Raw genomic sequence first — 20850 nt, forward strand, 5'->3', positions numbered from 1 at the left:
AGGAAGGAAGGAAGGAAGGAAGGAAGGAAGGAAGGAAGGAAGGAAGGAAGGAAGAGTTACAGAGAACAGATTGGTACTTGCCAGAGGTTAGGGATGGTAATGGTGGGTAAAAATGGGTGAAAGTGGTTAAAAGGTACAGACTTCTAGTTATAAAATAAGTAAGTCCTGGGAAGGAATGTACAACATGGTGACTATAGTTAATAATATAATACTGTATTATATATTTGAAAGTTGATAACATTTCTCATCATAAGAAAAAATGTGTAACAATATGTGGTGATAGATATTAAGTACACTTATAATAATTTCACAATACACACATGTATCAAATCATTATGTTGTATATCTAAACTAATGTCAATTATTTCTCAAAAAAAAATCTAGTAATCTTATAAAAGACAGTATTCAAGCATGACTTGTTTGAAGTGATACCATCCTGGTACTCTCTGACTCTGCTTATTTCTCAGGGATCACAAATAATCTGAGATTGAATTTACTCATACTCAGAGAAACAGATGAATGAACTTGTCTTAGAGCTCTAGAGTCTTCCCCCAAAGCATGAAGATAACTGTAAAATTCTCCCTATTCTTGAATAAATATGAAAATAAAGATATACTGCCTAAATGAAGTTTTCAAAAGCCCAAATTAGATACCCATATTCCTGAGGAACAACAGGGCAGGATCGAATACTGTATCAAATCTGTATAGAAATGAAGGTGAAGTGAAAAGTGCAATGAGTTCCTAGATTAACAAACCGCCGTCCTCAACCATGTACAATAGCCTAATTCCCACACCAGAAAATTCTCAGTGTAGGCAATGATAAATAAAATTAGAGTGCCCTTGGAAACATTCTGAACATGTTGGAAAAATCTCAAAAATTAGAACAAGTGATTTTTCTTAATCTTTGAAGAATAATATGTAAATTGCCTCGTTTATCCATTTCACGTTAGATATGCTGATATAGCCTTCAAAAAACTTTTCCAACCATGAGAAAAATCTCAATTCTGTTACTCTTGAATTTTTCATATAGGCTTCCATTGCATAAGGCTAGAGGTTTGTAACAGTTTTCTGAAGTAAAAATGCAAATTTAAAACCTAAGTGTTTATTGTTTCCCCTTCTTGCTTGCTTTAGGAAATAAATGTGATGTTCTTCCACTGAGAAGTTAACAAGTATTTTAAGAGGCTACCTAAAACAAACAAACAAAGAAACTAAAGAAACCAGTATGCAGCTGTAATGGTTTTGAAGACTGTTGAATGTCAGGCCAAGAAAAAAAAAAAATGTGATTATTTTGGAGTACCTATAATATTTTTCAGGAGCAATCTCAACCAATTAGACAGGTAAAAACCTACCTAAAATCATGTTGGTACTCATTAGATAATCATATTTATGAAACAGCCTCTGATTCGGAGATTAGTGATGTATACGGTTAAGATCATCTCAAAGATTTAGTGGAAAATTTTGATGAACGCTGGGGTATCCTATGAAATCTCTAAAGTTTTTCAGCATTTCAATCAGCGATTCTTTTCTGAAAGTTCTTATAAGTGCAGGAGTCTAAAGACATCAAGGTTTTAGTTGAAAAGTTGTCACTACTTATCCTGGGCTCAATTATTTTCTCTTGGGATTTTACAATTTTGTTGTGTTTTCTTTTGTTTTTAAGCAATGAGTTGTAAGTTATACATATCCCCTGAGCACACGATCCTTTTCAGCTGTGTAGAGTGCAGCCACGTGACCTATGGTCTGTGGCGGACAGACAGAAAACCCTCCCCTTGTCTTCTGAGCAACACTGTCTTGTGTGTCCTGCTCGCTTCTTCAATTATATTCTCCAAAGTAAACACACAATTTCTGAGTCACAGTAGTTTCTGTTTGGTACATTTGGACAATTTTTTGAAGTTATTTGTTTTCCTGGATAATATCATATGTGCCCATTTAATTGGGCTCTGTTTATAAAACTAAACCTTCTTGCAAAAGGCCAAGGGAATTCAAGGGCTTCTAATTCTCATATGGATGGAACTCACATGCCTTCTCTGATCAAGAGACTCACTCCAGCTCACAAAGGCCTGCTGACTCAGACCCTCTTCCTTTCCTTTTCTTCTCCCCCACCTCCACCTGCTCTACCACAAAATGGAACAACATACGTGCAGGTTCTCAGGTCTAAGGGCACATACAAATGGTTCTTACTTACGCACTGACGGTTTATACGAGATACCTTTATTAATGGGTTATTATGAGCTGTTCTTTTACTTATAAAGCTACAACTGCTCATTTTAGAGAATCTGCCTCTATGGTCAAGACCCCTAAGTAAAAATGTATTGGCCTTGAGACTTACACTTTACACAACAGAAATAATTTCATGTAAGCAAAAGGGAGCCAAATTAAAGATCAGAAGTTTCCTTAAGAGTAAAAAGAGGAGTAGAAAGAATTTGCAACACATTAGAGAAGGAGAAGGAGCAGAACATTAAGAGCAGGTGGAGTATGGTTAGCAAATAGAAAGACTACACTAACTTCAGAGACAACTGAGGGGAGTGTTGTTACATTTTTAATATATTTGAATCTCCGGTATTGTTGGAACACTAGAAATAAGCACTTTCCCCAGAAGGGGAAGCCAGTAGTTTATGTAAACAACAAAATAGCAAAAGAGTGGTTAACCTATCATCAACAGACTGACAGACTGTACACTGCAGGATTCTAACTTTAACAGTATCTACATGTATTAGGTATTATTTGTAGAGTTCAGTAAATCAAAGCAGCAAAGAAACCAACTGCTCTTTAGTGGTATTCAAGTAGACCAAAAGAGAAAAGCAGGACGATTACTCTCAGACTAAAAAGGGTTAGATCAATAAATGAATCATGTATTCTCCTGAGTGGGGACAGAGAGGAGTGAATAGTTTTGAGACCTTTTTAGAAATAGATGGTAATGAAACTCTGTGTCCAGGAATCCAGGATGACTCCTAGGTATTTGGCTTGAACTACTGTGTAGATGCTATGAGCATTTGCTGATCTGGGGATAAGGCAGTAAAATCAAGAGCTCCGTTGTGAACATTCTGAATTTTAAATGTCAAACAGATATTTATTGGAGATGTCAAGTAACATGACATTTGTTGCTCTAAGGAGGGGTAAGGATGACAGAGATTCCAGAGTAATCAACAAACAAAAAAATTTAAAACGATCCGACCGAATGAGATCACAGAGGACAAGTTTAAAGAGACACGACATTGTCCTTTCAGCATTTGAAGATAGGATAAGAAATAAAGAGCCACTGAAGAAGAGGTAGGCAGAAAAAGGAGACCATGGTGGCATAAAAGCAAATAATAGGGAGGCTTTTTTTTATTTTATTCCCAGGAGGAAATGATCAATTGTATCAAACACTGCTGAGACATTGATTTTGATGAAGACAAGACATAAAGGTTATTGCTGACCCAGAGGCTTCCGTGGAGTTTTAGGGAAGAAATCAAGACCTGAAGGATGTGGAAAATAAATGACTGGTTATAAAGTAGGGAAATAAGGGTAAAAATCTCATTCAGGGAGTTTGTGAAGGCTGCAAAACAAATGCACCAGCAATCAGAGATGATAGGAAGTAAAGGAAACTTTTAAGAAGGGAGATATTAAAGCATAGTATGGGAATATAGTGTGAAAATACAAAGGAATTACTCTGCTATTTCCAAATTTTTTTATGAATATTCCACATGAGACAGTGTGAATTCGGCTGTAGCTGATTGAAAAAGAAATAAATATATTTCCAAGCTAGGCCCATCGTATTGCCACTCTGAAAAGCTGGAAGTGGGATAAAAATACCTACGTGGGAATCCGTGAGGCTTGAGTGTGTTTCCTATCCTCGTAGTGCAGTAGTGTAGTCTTCTTCCATATCCCTCTGTTTTGTTTAAATGAATTGAATTCTTCTGTAAAATTCCAAGATCACTAGGAACATGGAACTAAACATTATCAAAATTTTCAAAATCTATAATATGTTCTTTTACATTGTGAACCTGCAATGAAAAGACAAAACTAGTGTTTCCCAATATATTTGGCCATAAAATAATTTTTGAAGAGTATTCCAGGGGACTGACTAGTGATCATATGAAAACAACTTACAGTATCTAGTTTTTACTTTTTTCTCAAATTACTTGTAGGTTCATCTCTATACTTCTGGGTTTGCTTCCTTCTGTTTATACTTTACACTTTTATTCACCTTCCATCTATTTCATCCAAATTCCGTATTCAGCCTTTACTTTTTCACTAATTATTTCCCTGATCCCCTCTGAATCTTTGGGAGACAGAAATCACTCAGATTCACTCCTGAGGTAAAAATTTCATTGTCTTCCACAAGCCTTCTCACGTTCTGGAAAGTGTTGCCTCAAAATACTTATACCAATTTTTGAAATCTAAGTAGTAACAATATATTTTCTTTCATATATAATGGAAGAAATTATAACAGAAAATAGTAACCATCTAAATCAATACTACTACTTCTAGTTTTCTTGAATCAGAGACTATACATCCTCTATTACAGAACCTCAAAATGCTTTATTTTCGTAGCTTCCAGAAGCTTGGGATGCTATAAATACAGTGCATGCCAAATGCTAATTTCTTTTAACTGTGAGGTGGTATTTGGCTCTGTACTGCCTAGCGGCATGTTTCCATTTTAATGACGTTTGAATGTAGCATAAGGATTGGATTGTCCTTCAAATCCACTACATTGAAATTCCACCTGCTTACCCACATCTCCTACTAAAAATTAAAACTCAACGCTCATGGTTAGGAAAAAACAGTTAAGAACTTCCTAAGCATACTTTTCAAGACTTGTATTTATATCAAACACTTGTGGCAATGACACATGCTTTGCATTTCAAATCAGAAAGCCTAGCTAATATACACTTTCATGCATTTATAGCTTTAATCAAGACAGGAACCACTTGCTTTTCACATGGCGATTAAAGTACAGAAACAATTCAGGATTTTGCTAAACAGCTCCCTGTAGTTTATTAAAGTTTACCCTCTATTTTTTGTGAGAAGGAGCTATTTTTCCTGCTCCAAGCTCGATGATCTCCCCAGAGAGTGGAAATGAGCATCTGTTGAGGAACAGAACTGAAGGTGAAGCCCCTGGGAACAGGAATGTGAGACAAGGTAAATGGGAACCAACTCTGGGAGCAGCAGGAAAGCTTTCATGCAGAAAGCTCAGCCCCATCATCAGCTGCAGCTACCACGGAAGGTTTTGAGAGCTCACTGAACTGATTAGGAGTTAGTACATTCAGTCCCTACAGAAAAGGGAAAAAGTGGTGAGCAAGGCACAGGAAATATACAGAATGTAAGAGGGAAGAGGATAAGGGAGGAAACAGAGAAGAGTGAGAAAAGAGGAGCAAGTGAAGAAGAAATTAACAAGAGAATAAGGAGATTTCTAAGCCAATCTCACTATGGGATAATTGGGAAAAATGGTTACCCGATAACAATCTTAATGGACATTTTGGATTTTACATGGCTAATTTGACTACACTGTATCCAGATGGCTAATTGTCTACACTAGATTTAATGATTTTTAGGAGGATCAGTGGTCCATCTAGGTGTATGTTAAGATGATAATTTACTTATTTTAGGAATGGGAAGTATTTTCAGTTGTTTCACAGAACTGTGGGTGTATTAAGAGAAATAAATCTGTATTTTACAAGTGCATACATGTATGTATGTACATACACGCACATGAGGGTCTCTGACAGAAGTACAATGTGCATACAAGATTCTTTGCCCTTCAAAAAATGGTTAGCTACGTTAAAAAAAATATTGACAAATATTCTGACATTTGGATTTTCATTCATGCAATTCTTAAATGAAGTCTTTGAAGTTGATATTTGCTCTCTTCTTATCTAAAACAGACTGTTTTTACAATAGCTGTCTGCCCTCCTTCATTAACATCCAATTCAGTAAAAAATGTATTTGAATGTATTTTAGAAGTTTCAAAATTAAAATAGTTTCTGAATTTTTAAAATTATGCTTTATTGGAAAAATAAAGGATTAAAATCAAAAGATAAGACTGACTTTGATCTTCACAGCCAAGCTACATGCTTGCTGTGTGAGGCTTGCAGGAAAATAAGAACACCTTCTCAAATCTGCCTGGTACCTAACTAGCCCTTAATAGCCCTGCAGACTGCTGCTTATAACACAAATAAGGCTTTTGGATAAATTGATTGATTGGAATTAAAATGTGTGGCTTATGTGTTGATGTTTCAGCGAGGCAAATAAACAGATATTAGAAAATATGGTAAAATCTACAGATTAAATTTGGAAAAGAGAACATTGTTTTTACTACATGTGTTTATACTCTGTGTGATCTGCCTTTACACACACGTATACCCAGACACATGGACACACGCAATATAATCATAATATTTCAGACCCCTTTTTGCTCTTCAAACATGAGATTCACCCAACATATCCCAGTAGGCCGGTTCATCTTATCTAATTCCTCACTGACATAGCTAGGACTCATTTCATTTCAAGACACAAGCAGTTTGAAGTGAAATAGAAATATGTTTTAGGCTTATGTAATTGAGAAAGTCAGGAGTGAAGCTGGTATTAAAAATATCTGGAGCCATTGACTTGATAAATATCAGGAGTCTTTCTCTTTCTCTCTCATAAACACGCACAAACACTTTCACACCTTTGATTTTTCTCTACACATAGCCTTGCTGCTGATGGGCTTTTTCTACCTGGGTAGATAGTGGCTTCCAGAGGCTGATTATTTGCACATCGTTATAATGATTTTCCCCATGCCTACCCACCTCCACCCTAAAACCCTTAGTTAGTGTTTTTATTGGGCCACCTGGTTCATGGGCATGTGCCTATTTCTGGAACAGTCATGGTGGTCACAAGCATGAGATCCTCTTGCGTACTTTTGTGTACTCATGGCATGAACCATCCCGAGGTAAGTACCTATTCTTATAGCCAGAGCATGATCTTACCTGCAGAAAGATGAAAAGGGAAAGTGGTAAAGAGAAGAGACATACGTTCATGACCACAGTCATTATTTCTCCTTTTATGAAACTAATTGGTTCTCCAATATAACATCCACATGATCAATCCAGAAAAATCACTGAATACTCGTCATGAATCATTGTAATCATCACCATCACACATGCACAATAATGGTGATTTCTTATCTCAGGGCAAGTATACAGGATATTTTTCACATTATCTCCTGAGATTCTCTTAAAAATATTATGAAATAGACCATTTGTGTTTTATATATTTGAAATTGTGTGTGAACCATTCAAACAGTATAACCAAAAATTATAAAGTGTATTCAACTTTGGACTATGTGTAGTAGATCAGAGACCTCAAATATAATAGCGGGAGATATGAAGATGGTACAGCGTAGATTTTAGGCCTCTGAGAAACTTCATATTAGAAATGTTGATGGCCTGTAAGACAACACCAAAAACTCAGCAATAATTCTAATGTAATCGTCATCACGTATAAGACTAGGTTCAACTGATGTTACCAAATCTGAAATAGTGACTAAGACACAATCTTAGTTTCTTCTCATGTGAGCAAAGTCCGGGGCAGAAGGCACAGTCTGTTTTGGAACGATGACATCACAATCATCAGCAATCCACACATACTGTTGTGCTTCCTGATTCAGCACGACTATTCAGGAGACAACTGCAACATCCCAGCCATCAGAAAGATCTATGGAGAGGGTACAAGATAGGTGTGTCCCTCTCCCTTTAAAAACACTTTCCAGATGTTGCACATGACACTTTTAGCCAGCACTTTACCACATTGCCACACATAGCTACAAGGGAGGCTGGTTAAGTAGGATCTTTATTCTATTCAGTCAAAATCTGGATTCTCTAATAGAAGAAGGGAAAAGTGGATATTGGAGCAGGTGGCTAGGAGTTTCTGCCAAGAACTCTCTTATCATTTCTTCTGCTATGTGTCACTGATATCACTCTCACCTGGCCTATTATTGCCCTGGCCATGTTTCTTTATATGGTCAAAAGGCAAAATTCTAACCTATTATATTAAACATAAGATTTTTCTTTGTGACTTAGTGGAGTTATGCTATGCTAATTTCTACATTTCAGCAAATTTTGTCTTCTCTAACTGCTTTGCTAAAACTCACTAAGCTCTACATACTCTCTCAAATCTTACTGTAATATATTCAACTACAGTAAAAAAAAAATAGATTTATGCTGTAGTAAGTTGTATTTAAAAATGTCTGCAAGGGCATTTCTTATCCTGTGTATGCTTCCAGAAATTTGTCATTCCTGTATCAAGGAAGAAAGTCATTTCCCATCCCGTGAAACTGGGAAGGTCTTTTTTGACTGTTTTTGATGAATAGAATGCAATGGAAGTGATGCAGCTTATCTCCTGATACTAGGTCACAAATAGCAGAAGAGCTTCCACTTGATTCTTTCTCTTTTGGAATGCTTGACCTTGGAACTCAGCAGCCATGCTGTGAGGAAGTCAAGCAGCCATATGGAAAGACCACATATAAGTTTCTGGCCACAGCCTTAGCTACTCGAATCAACCAGCAATCATCATCAATTAGAAAAGCAAGCGAGTGAGCTTTCTCATGGTTACTAACTCCAGTCTTTGAGCTATCTCAACTAATACATAGTGAATCAGAGCAAAGCTATCCCACCGACCCCTGCCCAAAGTGCACATTAGTAAGCAAAATATATGTTGTCATTGTTTTAAGTCACTAAGTTTTGGGGTGGTTAGTTATATAACACTAGATAACTGAAACATACATATTGATAAAAATTTAGCAACATACCTGTAAAAATACACAATTTAAGAACCAATAGAATAAAAATATGAAGAGTTACATTATCTGACCATCTCATTTTATTTATTTTTTTTATTTTTTTTTAAGATTTCATTTATTTATTTGACAGAGAGAGACACAGCAAGAGCGGGAACACAAGCAGGGGGAGCGGGAGAGGGAGAAGCTGGCCTCCCGCTGAGCAGGGAGTCTTATGCGGGGCTCGATCCCAGGACCCTGGGATCATGACCTGAGCCGAAGGCAGACGCTTAATGACTGAGCCACCCAGGCGCCCTGACCATCTCATTTTAAAGATGAGAAGATCCAGGGTGAGCTCACTCAAGCAAGTTGCTTAAGGCCATAAAATCATTTAGCATAGTGTACCCAAAAGTCACTCCCCCAAATTCTAATTCTTCCTATGCATAATTTTTCCCATTACCTTATCATATCTGAAATATGATTTTAAATTTTGCCATCAGATTTATACTGCTAGGTATGAACCAGAGCTCAAGGATTCTCAACTCCCTCCATGTAATACAATCCCCTATAGTTCCTCTGGAGTCATAGACTCCCCTGCACTATTGCAAGGCTACTGAATGAGAATTTCCAGGTTGGGGGGGGGGGGGCTGGTGCACATGCATGTGCATGATCATGTACCCATATACCAATTCTATATGCAATTCTAATGAGCAGACACTGTTGAGACTTATTGGTATGGATCATGTTCCCTGGAGGGATATTCCTTTATAATAGAAAATAGCAGGTAAGAAATATTTGATACATTCAATGCTGGATCTGCCCTCAGACCCACACCATTGCTTTTATCTATATAAAACAAAGTGGAATATCAATACACCATATTTAACAAAAAATAAAAATAGCAGATCATATTAGATAAAAAATAAGAAGAGGAAAGTTGTTCTATTACATAATCCTTCCCTATATTATATTTTCCTAACAGTCTTCTGTGCATTAATTCTCCTGACACACTAGTCAGAAACTATGCTTGGCAATGGGATCTCAAAAAAGAAAAAAACCAGGGCACCTGGATGGCTCAGTAGGTTAAGCATCTGCCTTCAGATCAGGGATTGGTCCCAGCGTCCCGGAATCGAGCCCCACATCGGGCTCCCTGCTCAACAGGAAGCCTGCTTCTCCCTCTCCTGCTCCCCCTGCTTCTGTTCCCTCTCTCACTGTGTCTCTCTCTCTCTGTCAAATAAATAAATAAAATCTTTAAAAAAAAAGAAAGAAAAGAAAAAGAAAAAGACCTGCCAGTTGAATGAGGTAGGTTTTTGGAAAGTTGGCAATTTCAAGTTCATGTGATAAAGCCATAATAGTACTTACAAACTCGGATGGTGTCACAGAACAAAGTCTCTTATTTCAACCTAGAAGCACTTGGAAAATTTCATAGAGGAAACAGTATCTGAGATACTCTTAAAGGATCAATCATAAATGTTATCTGGAAAAGTCAGTTGGGCATGTTATTTGAGAGGAGGATAGTATAGTGCAGGGGTCAGTAAACTATGGCCCATGGGCTGCATCTGGCCTAGTACCTATGTTTGTAAATAAAATTTTATGTGAACACAGTTCTGCCCCATTGTTACAGCAGAGTTTAGTAGTCATGACAGATGGTAAGCCCCACAAAGCCAAAGATAATTTACTATCTGGGCCTTCATAGAAAAAAGTATAGAGAGACCTTTGGTATAGAGAGAATAGTATCCAAAGTGCCACTATATGTTTGAGAAATTACAGAAGTCCAATATACAAAATATAAAATTTAAAGCAGAGAAAAGAAGAGTTTTGAGTCTGAAATCATAAGTAGGAGACATGAAGGACCGTCTGTGCGATGTTAAGATGCCTGTGTTTTATTCTTTGTGTCAGGGAGAACAAATTCCGAGTTTAAAGAGCAAAGTGACATAGTCAGATTTTAGCAAGATTGCTCTGGTTGTATCAGGGAGATATTTAAGAAATGCAATATAGCAGACAAGCGAGCAGTTAAGAAGTGAGATTTTCTGAGGACCTGAAGCCCGACAAAGAAAAGGGGTGAGTAGGAGGGGATTTATAGAAACTCTTTAGTAAGTAAAACTAGCAAAATTTGCTGAAACTCATCTGTCCTGATTTTGAAATAGGTCTACAAATTTTTGACACTCTTCCATTCAAAAGGTGAAGCCTAATTATACTTCTCTTGACTATAGACCAGACCTGGGACTCCTTTTAATGAACGGAATGTGACAGAAGTGATGGTGTGTGACTTCCCAGGCAAGGTCATAAAGAACATAACTTCCACCTGACTCTCTCTCTTCACTCTAGAGGAAGCCAGATACCATGTCATAAGAATTCTCAAGCAGTTTTAGGTCAGTTCTATGGGAAGAGGATGAGGCCTCCTGCAAGCATCAACACCAATTTGCCAGCAATGTGAGTGAGATTCCTTGGAACAAGATCTGACAGCACCATTTAAGCCTTCAGTTGACTCTACGCCAGACCAACATTTTGACTACATCCCCATGAGTGACCCTGAAACAGAATTCCTCAGCCAAGCTGCTTTCATATTCTTGACTCCTGAAACTGTGAGAGCAATAAATGTTTATTGTTGCTTTCAGCCACTGATTACAGCAATAATTCATTATGTAGCAATAGATAATCAATATATCATCATTGTCTGAAGTGGAAATGCAAGGGGGGGAAAACTGGGGGCAGGGGAGTGCTATATACAGTATGGGCCATGTTGATCTGGGGAGATCCAAATGAACAAGTTGAGAAGAACTTAGATATTCTCTCCTACTCGGACACTTGGAGAATGGCCAGAGATCAAACCAGTATTCCTTGAGGTACCTATCTGTTCTAGAGTACAATTTCCAAACTCTCTTCAACTTCATTTTTATTTTAGTGAGGATATTTCCATTTACAGCAAGCAGTTTGCCCTTATGCTTTACTTTGATGGCCATTGGTATGTAACATCTTCTAGTTCAGTAAATAACTTATAAAAATGAAAAATTTCTAAAAAGAAGAGAATTTAAGACGATAAGGCTTTCAGCTTTCTGGCTTATATTCAAATCTCCTGATAAAGACACAAGACTCTCAACCAACAACCAATGTACCCGGGAGCTAGAAAAGTTTTCCACTGAGAGCCAAGTTATAGACACTAGACATTATCAGTGAGTCACAGGAATTCAAATCCCAGCGTTTGATAATATTTCCCTTAGATACCCTAACCATACTCAAGTGAAACGTCCTCAAGATGGAATTTGCTTGGATATGTTCAATAGATAGGACCAATGAGGTTGGTAAAGTGTCCAAATATATGCATAGTGAAGACAGGAAATGACTCTATGCTGAATTCCTAGGCTCAGCTTCCAGCTTTTAGCACAAATATGTCCCTAGCACCATTCTTTGAATATCAGCAGAAATGCTCTCTGCCTCAGTTGAGAGCACTGGAAAAAAAAACATATAGTTAAATATTTATATATCAATAAGGAACATCTACAGAAAATATACTCACTCTAGTTCATAGGAGATTAAATTTGGGAATCATAAGAAAAATATGTATCTCAAGTACCAAATGGATTCAAAAATATATATAAATGTCAAAAAACACAATTTGTAAATTAATACCTATCATTTTAAGTCTTTAAAAAAATGGACATGTTTAACTCTTTGTGTTTGTTCATTCAATAAACATTGAATTAGTCACCATCATTCCTGAGGCATCATGGTAGGGACTAAGGACATGAGGTCGATAACACAAAATACTTCCCCTGAGTAGCAGATGATCTCAACAAACTGAAATGTGTCACCTTTTTCTATTTTTAAGGAAACTAGATTTTTCATGTTCACAAAATTAAACACACACAGACAGACACAATTGCAGAGAAAAAGTGAATCACTCTTGTCTGTGTCAGGCATGAGTTCCGGGGCTCCCCTTAACAACCACACAGTGCTCTGCCAAGTTTAAAGTAATAGCCATATGCAGCTTTATTTGTCTTTAAGCTTTCTTATTGGCCATTCTCTTCCTGCACCAGTAGAATTCCTTTTTTTCTTCAGTCTCATTTCCTCTTCTCAAAATTCAAGAAAATAATTAAGGAATTACTGAAAGAACCTTTCATCCTGAATAAAAGGTCAAGTTTATTCTGTTACTTTCAAGGGTGTGGGTGGTGAGCAGGATCTCACTTACTTAGAAGACCCAAGAAGTTAGTGTGTCTTTTTAATATCAAATACAGAACAGAAATTCATTTCTCACCATAGTGGGTGACAGATGTGGTCAACAAGAGGAACAAAGGCCTGACTTCAATTAGTTGTGGTAAAAAATGAGCACAGAGATTTTACTATCCAAAATTAGATGATACTAATAGAGCCTACTTTATCCTAAAAACTGCCATGGAATTAGAATAGGATCATCCCATCTGACTTAAATTTTCCTATTAAAACAATAGCAAAATGTTCTTGAGGTCCTTATGAAGCTTTGAAAGACTGTACCCCAAGCAGCTAAGTGGGGGACCTGCAGGGTTGTCCAAGGAGATGGAATTGACAGTTCCCTAATCCATTCAGACAGAACTCCTATGAGAGTTAATCATAAAAAGGACACAATACCCAGAGTTCATACTCACTATGTCATCTCCCCCTTAACAACTCACCCTCCTCCCCCAACTATATGCACGTAGCACTACATAGAATTTTGGTTGGATTGCAAAATAGTTTGAAGTCCAATTCCATAGATAGCAAATAGTGAAGGCAATCATCCCTAATCGCCCTCAAACATGCCAAATGGGAAGTTCTTTCAGAGAGACCTGACGAGAATGATTTTTTTAAACGTTTGTGTTCTGACAGAATTGTTTTTATGATTGTAAACCCAATTTCCTCTAAAAGACTCTCTTGAGGTACTTTTTGAAGACGAGAGGAAAATGAACAAAGGGTTCTTGTGGTTTATTAGAGAAAAGCATATTTAAAGGATCTCAAAGGAAAGAGGCAGTTTTCCCATTTGAAGGGTAATAAGGATTTAAAAACAAAACCTCTATGATATTCATAGATGGTCCCAAGACTTTTGTTTTATTCCCAGGAAAAAAGCAAAATTTAAGCTACACAATCAAGATTTTCTTGGGCATTATAAAAAAACATAGTTTATTATAATTCCTATTTTGTCTTTGCTTTTCCTATTTGCAATACAAATATGCACCTTACATATATATCTATTTTCAGAAACCAGAAGCTATACTTGTGCAGCTGGTTGTTTTAAAAAGTGCTTCATGTTCCAGAGAGGTGTTATGACTTGTCCTCAATCCACGTGAAGAAAGAATAAGTGTGTGAAAAAGCATTTGCTCTCTGTTCATAAATAAGTTGTTAGGCACTACGTGTTGAAACTCCCGACAGGGACAAAGGACTGAAAGAGACCTGCAAGAGCTTAGCTCATAATTCAAGGAGGTGCCATTGCATTATGCTAGGAGACTGGAAGGTTGCAGAAGAATTGCATGAGCAATCGTACTGTTGTCATAAATCAATGGATAATGCTTTTATTAATTATTTGTTGAGTCCTGCTTTTGGTTTTGCACAGAACTTTAGCTTTGGAATGATTTTAAGCCAGAAAATAGGACCACACCCTCGTTAGGTCATAACTCCTTTCTAACTAGATCTCTGGAACATTATTTATGTAGGTAGACTTATTAGCCTCATTAATGATGAAGTAATCATATTTATTATCCAAAGTCAAACATGATGTACTTTTGGCCTTTTGTCAATTGTAAATGAGATGAAAAATTTTGGTGTATATCTAAAATACTGTACATGACATGAGATACTTATTTTTCTTGGTACCATGCCCGATTATTTCTGTGAGCACAATAAATGAATGGACTCCTTTGAAATAGAACATATGCAAGTAGAAGAGGGGGTAGAGTAAGGGATTACCAAAGAGAACAGCATGAGGTGAGGTGAGGGGATTGATGCCCCACTTTAATAATTTTAATTTTGTTTCAGAGAGTCTTAGATAGGGTAGGAAGGGTTAGCATAGTGAACAAAGCCTTGAAGGGGAAAGTCCACGGTGGCATGAGCAGATAAGCAAAAGTCTGAGGGTTGGTTGTGGAAGGAGGTGAAGATAAAAAAGTAAGACTGGATGAAAGAAGTAGCAGTGGCTACACTATACTAGGAAGAGTTGCATTGCTACACTCACCCAACAATTTTGCCAAATACCAACCATTTGCAAAGCACTGTATAGGAGGGGCTCTTAGGCCTTCAAGTTCTGATTATAAGGAGGAGGTAAAAATGAACAGTTATTAAGCAGCTGTATTTATGTATTATTTAATTTTACAGCAACCATAGAAGGTAAATATTGATATTTCCTTTTTCCATACGTTCAGAAAAACGAGGTAACCTGCTCTAGGTCAAACCTCTACATAAAACTTAATTTTGGACCTGTGGATTCTTCTCCAAAAATCCAGTTTATTAATGGGCTTATCAGTGAGGCAAGTTCACAAAAATTGTATGAAACAAGCAACTTTGCACAAAAATATTTAACAGCATCTAGACTTTTCTCAGACAGATCAATTTGTGCATCTAATAATGCAAAGATAAAAATTGTATGTAATTTTGAATATATTTGACAGAAGATGTGAAACTCGTGGTAATAACAGACATGCCAATTTATAAAAGTTTTCATTTATTCTATAAAGAAACTTAATGTCTCACTTAAGTCCCATTCTGTCTAATGTTTTGTTTTGTTTTTTTCTAGCTACTACTAGGGAAATTCAGAAAATATCAGCGATACCTAAGTTATTTCGGCTATAAGACTTGAACTTTCTCAAGAGTTTCCTTGGGTTGGTGGTAAGCTGTTAAGTTTGTGGAGAAAGGAAGAAGGTTTATACAACCAGTATTTAGGCAGATAGGGGAGGGATACCTACCTCCAAATCAAGAAATATCTATTTAATGGGTCTAATGCTGGCCTTTGCTCTAGCTGCAACTGGTCCCATTTGGTATTTAGTCGTGTCCAACAATTGGCTGAGAGTGAGCCAGTCTCTGGTGGGACTGTTGCATGTAAGAACACTGCAGTGACCTCCCGTGTCATTCTGGACAAGAGAAAACCCAAGGGGATTGTCTCTGAGTCTCTTGTGTCTATCTATGCCATGACACTGATCTTAGTCCATTCAGGCTGCTATTACAAAACAGCAAACTAGATAGCCCATAAACAGCAACAATTTATGTCTCCCAGCTCTGGAGGCTAGAAGTACAAGCTAAGGGTGCCTACACAGTCACGGTCTGGTGACCCTCTCCCACCTGCACACTGCTGACTTGTCACTGTATCCTCACATGGTGGGAGGGACAAGCTAGCTTTCTCAGACCACTTTTATAAGTGATTCCTATTTTCTAATCCTATTCATGAGAATCATATGCCCTTACCATTTATAATCACCTCCCAAAGGCCCACTTCCTAATACCATCAGCTTGGGGATTAGATTTCAACATATAAATGTGGGGGGACACATATTCAGACCATAGCAACATCCTTTCTACTCTATGACTAATGTCCTATGACAACATGGCACTTCCATCTGAGGCCTGTCATCTCCTTAGTCTGTCCGCATCTAGGAAATGGGATACAGATTCTCTTAACTGGTCCTTCAATTTGAAGAAGATACTGGATCATTTCAACCTCCCCTTCAGAGTTAACCTGTGAGTAAAGGTGGCTCTTGGGGAGGTAGGATGTCTGCTCCTAACTCTATATACAATATTCTTCTCTCCTTCCCAAAACAGAAGTATTTTACATTATATTGGGAGGGAGTGAGACATGCTGTCCTTGCTGACCCAGGTCATCTAAGCTTAAAGGGTAGAAATGTGCCACCTTTGTTCTCTTGTTTATTCTGACAATTCCATCCCCCACCTCCTGGCAATGGTGGCTCTAAGGGCCAAATCGGAAAAGGAAAACTCACAAGGTAAAAGGGGGCATACAAGAGAAGAAATAAATACCTGGAATTAAATTATACTTCTATCATCATTTGTCTCTATAAACTCCATGCTTATACTCAATCGACAGTGCAGATATTAATGAATTTTAAACCCAATCAGTTTTACACTGGGAATACTATAGCAGAGACACCTGGGTGGAAAGAGAAATATTTAGTCAGTGACGCAGATGTTTCCAACTATTTGGTACTGTGTATACAATAAGAATGCCTGAATCTGTTTCCACTTTGGGGACTGTTTGGGGGACTGTATACAATTATATAGAACATAGTTTTAACTTTAAAATCAGTGTGGAAATAAACAGTATTCTTTCAGGAACCAGAAGGGTAGGACAAAATAATTTGAGAAATTTAAAAGTATATATATAATTATATAAATACGTAATATAATAATATTATATTATACGTATATATATTAGAGAGAGAATTTTTCTCCTCTAGTACTCATTCTACCTGATGGATGGTTAGCTGCATTTCAATTGGCTGTGATATTTAATATAGCAATCTTATAGAGAAACAAATACAATGGTGGGTCTTTTCCTATGCATCAAAACTATTTCTACATGCAGAAGTTCTTACTTATTTGAGGTGTAAGGATCAGAAAATGTTCAGAAACACACAAATTTCCAAGTCACCAGTTTTATTTTTATTAAATTGGATTCTTCTAAAAAAGTCTGTTACTACACAACCCCCAATATAGGTTGCATATCAGAGAAAGTCAATAAGCCTTGATGATCTAATCCTTTATATCCTAAAATTCATGCAAACATTTTGCATAATAAATATCTTGACAAACACACATATTTTGTTTTATGAGAACCGCAATCTTTTCTGGGGACACAGTATTTTTTTAAAGGCAAAATGTGGTTTACACCATGATCAATTATTCAACTACAGCTTTAAAATGGTTATTTATATATTGCTTAATATGGTTGCCTTGTTTAATGGTTACTTTCATTATTTATTAGATTAATGTTGTAAACATAGTATTGATCCAGAGGGCAATGCTTTTCATAAAATATATCTAACCATAAAATTGAGCAATAAAAGCTGAAATATAAAAACTCCTAGATCAGTTTCATTATCCCCTTAGAAACGTGTAAACTTTTGTGCTTCTAAAATATAGATGCAGGGGACAATTTAAATATTAGATGCACAATTGTCAAACATCATCTTCATTGGGGCAATTATCTTTTTTGGGGGGGCAATTATCTTTTTGAACATGTTTTAATTCTGCACTTTTTAGGAAAATATTGTAATTTCGAATATTCGGTTTAATAAAAAAACATTTCATATATTCAAAGAATATACTGAATCATGACATTTGAAATTACTTTTTCCTGATTCTCTTAAATTACTGAATGCTGAGACCCAGAGAGATTGAAAATTTTCCAAAGCATCATAATGTGTAATAAACTGACTTACCATTTTCCCCCACTTTACATATATCCCATTATCCCTACCTACACACGCAGGCAATTTGATCCAGTTTTTGAAAATTGCTTATTTTAATGGCAAGTTCTCCTACTATTTCTCTTTGAATGGATTTTCATTCCTAACACAATTTGTTCTCTTTATCAAACCACCATTAAATTATTACAGTAAACGCTCTTGTATGTGTTGGGCCTATGAGGGGTTCCGAGTACTTAGAAAATGTGACTCATCTTCAGAATGTCTCTTGCATAGACCTGTTTTCTGTTCCCACGCTCACTTAGTGCTGATCCTCTTAACTTCTTGTCCACATCCTGCAACGGTCACCTAACTGGTCTCTCTCTCTGATCAATACCCCACGCCACTGCCAGAGTTACAGCTCGTCCCCTTGTTGTAAAACATTCACATCCCATTGCTTGGAATAAATAACCAATGAGTTAGCCAAGCACTTAAAATCTCCCCATTCTATAACTCAGCTTATATTTCATCCTTCTCCCTCTGCCTCTACATATGGCTATCTCTTTGCCATTCCTCATGTTTGCCTGTATGCTGTTCTTACAGTTTTTGGCCCAAGCTTTCTCCATCTGCAAGGATCAAAGAGACTCATGCTTCAGACGAAACCTCACCCTCCTCCAAGCCTATCACAGGTATCTCTGATCAGAATTCATTATCTGCTCTCCTATACTGTCATAAGATTGTTTCAGTGTTAATCATAGCACATGTCACAGTCCTCTGAATGTGTTCATGTATACCTGTCTCCCTCCCTGGAAGCACAGCAGGCAGGGGCAAGAGAGGAAATTCACTTTGTTTCTCTGTTACTCCACAGTGTCTTCAACAACAAACATGAACCAGTCGATTGGACTGAAAGCTTGGGTGATTTTTAAATAAGTTACATTGTGAATATTTTTGCCTTCTTAAAAAAATGCTATAACATTTATTTTTTCTTGATGATTCAGGGCCAAATTCACTGACATTATATATTGGGCTATAATCCTTCAGGAACCACTAAGTCTGGGTCAGGTCCTTTGTCTCTGGAGTAAATGGCTACAAACTGCAGAAATTTGATTCAGGAAGTTCTATATCCTTGGACTCCTTGCCGGCAGCTTTATTTTAATCAGTTGCCTCGGGGTAGACCTGAAGGCTCTCCTCTCCCTCCCTCACAGAATAAACACCGAGGTCTCTGTAGCAGCAGTTTGCTTCTGAGCCTTATTGCCCTGACAGGTGCAGGATGTTCCTGAAATGCTGTATAGCATGGGCTCGAAAGAATTAGACTCCATGAGAAAGAAGAAGCAACTGCTTTAGGTTTGGGCAAGAACAAGTTGGAATTTGGTTTTTATAGCCTGATTTCTCACTGGGATGGATACTCTCACTTTCAGAGAATACGGGAGTCAGGACTGAGGGCTAGCACTCTCAGGAGGGAGAGACCATCATGTCACAGGGGGCCAACTCCCTCATCCTGCCTTCGTGTGTACAGAAATGGAGTGGAACCTCCTTCTGGTGGTGGGCACCCTCTGCCCGGTAGCCGCGCTCTTATTGCTTCCTTCTCAATAGGAATGCAAATTGTTTTACTACTGCCTTGTTGGTTGGAAGGTCATGGGGCGTCAGGTCAGCCGAGCCCTCAAGGGAGGTAAAATATAGCAAGGGCGAAAACTCAATGCCATCTGAGGGAACGTGGTGTTGATTTCCTCCAGGAACTTCCAGTTATGTTCCATGCCTCCCTCTCCCTGCTCTCCTCAAGGTTATAACTTCTGGGTTCAATAATAGCTACTGTTCATTTCTTTTTGGCTTTTCCTGTATTCTTCCAAGCAACCTTGGTTTTTCAAGTAGATGTCTCTTTCTCCTTTAAAAGTAGATATATTGATTTCACATGAACAATCAGGGTAGTACAATAGTACTTTTGCTTTAGTTTTGGTTTTTTTGTTTGTTTGTTTTTAAACACAAAATTTGTGTTTAAGACCTCTTTCGAGAATTCTTCTTGTGAACAAAAATCATTCCCAGTGGCATATGGGAGCACATGAAGGATATTCACAGAGGGAAAGAGAGGATCTTGTTTGTCCTCCTACATTTCCTCCTGGAGCTCAGCTCATACTTGGCTGCCAAAAGGAAATGTTTCTCACAGCAGCTTTTATGTGGTCATAGATCTGAGCCTCTCTGGCTCTTCAAAAAATACTTTCTGTATAAATGATTATAAGCCCAGAAATCCAGAAGTTTGTTCCTGTTCTGCTTTTGTTGGAACACATAGTGATCTTTAAAAAGGCACTAATATTTGAGCCTCAGTTTCCTTCTTTGTTAAATTGAGATAACAATCTTTGGCCTCCTATCTCATGGCATTGATGTGAAAAGATCAGGTGAAATTGGAAGAGAAAAACACAAAAATACCTAAAACATCAAATATAATAATGAGGTAATTTATGTGATCTTACTTCATAAATTCTAAAGAGATCCATAAAAGCAATTATGCTTTTTGATTGTAATTGCTCCCCAAGAATACTGAGGACATTAGCTAACCTGCAAGGTCAGGTAGAGTAATACCTCACATTTGGTTGCTACTTTTCTGTCCTTACCACACTATACTCACCTCCTGAATGCCCTTCCAGGGAGCTTTCTCCTCATAATTGCTCAAACCTGTTTCTTATCTGCAGCCAAAAATTAAGACTTTTATACCTTACATGCAAATACTTATGCTTAGTAAATATAAGAACATTTCTGGAAGCTCAT

Source organism: Mirounga leonina, unplaced genomic scaffold (assembly GCF_011800145.1).
Source record: "Mirounga leonina isolate KUSES-001 unplaced genomic scaffold, KU_Mleo_1.0 Mir_169, whole genome shotgun sequence".
Classification (NCBI taxonomy): Eukaryota; Metazoa; Chordata; class Mammalia; order Carnivora; family Phocidae; genus Mirounga; species Mirounga leonina.